Genomic DNA, 3,989 nt, shown 5'->3' on the forward strand with positions numbered 1-3,989 from the left:
TCTTATGGAATTTCCATGGATTTTCTTGAGTAGATGTTTCTTAGTTTGCTCTTTGTCCTCAAGACTATTTACAGCATCTTTTTGTTAAAAAAAAAAAAAAAAACACCAATTGTCATCACTTTCACCACGTAGGCTGAACAAATAATCCAAGAAGCTGGATTATATGAAGAATGTGGCATCAGGATTGGAGGAAGACTCATTTAATAACCTATGTTATGTAGATAACACAATTTTACTTGCTGAAAGTGAGGAGGCCTTGAAGCATTTACTGATGAAGATTAAAAACTACAGTCTGCAGACCTCTTTCAAATGATGAAGAGCAAAGATGTCTCCTTTCAGACTAAGGTGCACCTAATCCAATACATGGTGTTTTCAATTTCCTCATATGCATGTGAGAGCTGGACAATGAACAAGGAAGACCAAAGAAGAGTCGACGCTTTTGAGTTGTGGCATTGGCAAAAGATATTCAAAGTACCATGGACTGCCAAAAAAGAAAAATGAATAAATCTGTCCTGGAAGAAGTACGGCTAGAATGCTCCTTAGAAACGAGAATGGCCAGACTTTGTCTCACCTACTTTGATCATGTTGTCAGAAGGGACCATTCCCTGGAGAAGGATAACATGTTTGATAAAGTGGATGGTCAATGAAAAAGGGAAAGGCCCTTAATGAGATGGATTGACACAGTAGCTGCAACGATGGGCTCAGGTATAGCAAAGATTGTGAGGCTGACACAGGACCGGGCAGTGTTTCATTCTGTGGTCCATAGGGTCGCTATGAGTTGGAGCCAACTCAACGGCAAATAACAACAACAACATTGTTGAACAAGTCAAGCAGTTTAGCATAGAACAAAAGCAAAAATGAATGTCTCTCTTCCTTTCCAAGTACCAAAGGAAACAGCTTGCAATGCTTCATTTCAGGAAAAATTTTTAAAAAGTGAAAATATATATCTGAAATTCCTTAAAATTTTACTTGTGGTTATCTAAATTTGGAGGATAAGAAAATGTTATGGTTAAGCTATTATCAGTCTGTGCACTAGGATATTTTATACAGGGTATTGTTAGAAATTTTCTCTTTTAAAGAGGAGAAAAAAAAATTGTATTATTTAGGGTTCTTGTACCAAACATGCTTTGCTATACAATTAGAGATGATATTAATTTCTTAACAATACCTGATTAAAGTTTGATTTCTATTTCTGGAAGTATGACTCTCACATCATAATCTGGGAAGAGTAAAAATATTACTTTATTTTGATATCAATAGAATTTTCATTTCATGTCCCTATCCTATTATGTGGGAGCTCTGATGGCATAGTGCCTAAGGCACTTGACGGCTAATCAGAAAGCTGGTGGTTCAAACCCACCAGCACTCCTCGGAAGGAAGATGGGGCAATCTACTTCCATAGTGATAATGCCTTGGAAACCCAAGGAGGGGTTGCTATGAGTCGGGTCTGACTCAACGGCACATAACAACAACATCCTATTATGTTACAGACATTAAATAGCAGCCAGATCAGTATAATCTTAAATCAATTCAAGATTTTCTCAATCAGTTAAAGGAACTATTTCTCCTTCCATTTTTCTGTGTTTCCTTCCAAGTTTTAGTGGGCACACTAGTGACAAGAAGTCCAAAAGAAGAGGTACATTTGGCCCTTTATTATCATTTGTTTACCCTATTCAGTCTTATGACATTCAAAACCCACCTGGTCTTCAGCTGGCTGTCCATATAGATGCCAACAGTATCTTACTCATCCCAACTACAAGGTAGCTAACATAATTGTTTCTTTGTACTATATCCATATTGTTCTCTGAATCAAGAGAATGCATTCAACTGCTGCCCTCTGCATGTGAGTGTATGTAGGTGTTTTTTAGGTCTAGCTCAGGCCCAACACCTCAATCAGCCAATTCTATTACGCCAGAAGCATCCTGAATGGGCAACTCTGTGAGATTTGTTCTCCATCTATCTCTATGTTATCTTACTCTTCCAAAGATATTTAAGGGTTCCATGGTTTCTTCTCCCTTCACATAAGGATGGATATAGGCATATATGTATATGGGTAGGTACTGGTGTACACATATGTGAGAATGGATTGAAGTGTAAAAAAGTATATGTAAATGCAGATATGTGTAAGCAGACTCATATATTCATTGAAGGCACAACTACAGGCATAACCAAGCACCTTGTAAAATCGATTTTCTTGGTTTAAAAGCATAGGACCATAGTCTCATGTCAATTAGCATAATATAATTCACAAAGTTCATGTTCTGCATCCTAGTGAAGTTAGTAGAACCTGCGGGTTGAAAAGTTTGAGAATGGCTATCTAAGATACAACTATTGGTCTCTACTTGGCAGGGGAAGAAGAAGAGTAAGAAGCTAACCAAAACCAGAAAGAGGAAATAAATCCATAAGGCTCATAGCCTTTATGAGTCACTACCTCAACTACCTTGAGATGAGAATTAGATGATGCTGTCTGACCAAGGGCACAATGTTGTTGTTGTTGTTAAGTGCCGTTGAGTCGGACTCGACTCATAGCGACACCTCCTTGAGTTTCTGAGGCAGTATCACTATGGAAGTAGATTGCTCAACTTTCCTTCTGAGGAGTGGCTGGTGGGTTTGAACTGCCAGCTTTCTAGTTAGGAGTCAAATGCCTTAGGCACTACACTACTAGAGCTCCCAAGGGCACAATAGATGATAGATGATCCCAGATAGAATGGGAAAAAAATGCAGAACAAAACTTAAATTCTTAAAAATGGCAAGACCATCGACCACCTGAGACTAGAGGACTCCCTGAGACTATCGTCCTGAGATGCTCTTTAAACCTTCAACAAAAACTGTTCCCTGAGATCACCTTCTAACAGAAAAGCAGAATGACACACAAAATAAAGAATATTACCTATTAGACCTGTGATCTACTGGAAAAACGCCTGCATGACTCCAAAAGGTCAACATACAATTCACAGCAAATGTGAAAAGATAAAGGGGCAGAGAAACTAGAGTCTGGAAATGAAACAACCAGAACATAATTAATAAAGATGTTGACATAATGTGAAAACTATAACTAACATCATTAATGATCAATTTGCATAGAAATTGTCAAAAAGGAACCTAACCTGCTGTGTAAACTTTCACCAAAAACATGATAAATTGTTATTTTTAAAAATATTATGTATATTTTATAAAGCTACAATCCACACTATGCTGAGTTTTTTTATATATATTTTAATTTCAGTTTTCCCTTTCTTTTAAAATAGACATTTATGAGTGCTACCCCTTAACCAAACAATCAAACCAAACAAAACAGTTCAGCAAACATGCTTTTGAAAGAGTAACATTTACTTATTTGTTTAATGACTATTCATAATCCATTTTTGCCAGTTATTTATGCATCCAGAAGTATGTTTCCTTTATGGCTTTTAGGACACAAAAGGATGCTATCTTAGTTTCCTGGTGCTGCTGTACCACAAATACCACAAGAGAATAACTTTAAAGGGTAGAAATTTATTTTATCACAGTTTTGCAGGCTAAAAATCTGAATCAGGGTCTTGGCTGTGTCAATTCTATCTTTGTATGTAGCCCCAGGCATTCTCTGGTTCCTTGGGTTACAAAAGATCCTCACATGACATCTGTCTTTCCCAGTATGTATTAGCTTCTTGATCTAATCTGCTCTTTTAAAAACTTAGAAGTGATTAGGTTTAGGACACATGCTATAATGATATTTTTCCATTAACATAACAAAGAAAAACCTATTCCCAAGGAAGATCACATTCATAGGTTTAAGGGTTAAGATTATATATATATATATATATATATATATATACACACACATACATATATACATATTTATGGGGGGTGCACAATTCAATCCATAACAGATCAATTCAATCCATAACAGATGTTTTGATTTAAATTGTACTTTGGAATAAGTATGTGGGCACTGCTATTCAGAGATGAGTAATTTTTCAATTTGGCTGAGAGTATGTTTTTTAATACAG

Source organism: Orycteropus afer, unplaced genomic scaffold (assembly GCF_000298275.1).
Source record: "Orycteropus afer afer isolate SDZICR_OR568_19922 unplaced genomic scaffold, OryAfe1.0 scaffold00658, whole genome shotgun sequence".
In the NCBI taxonomy this organism is placed as follows: Eukaryota; Metazoa; Chordata; class Mammalia; order Tubulidentata; family Orycteropodidae; genus Orycteropus; species Orycteropus afer.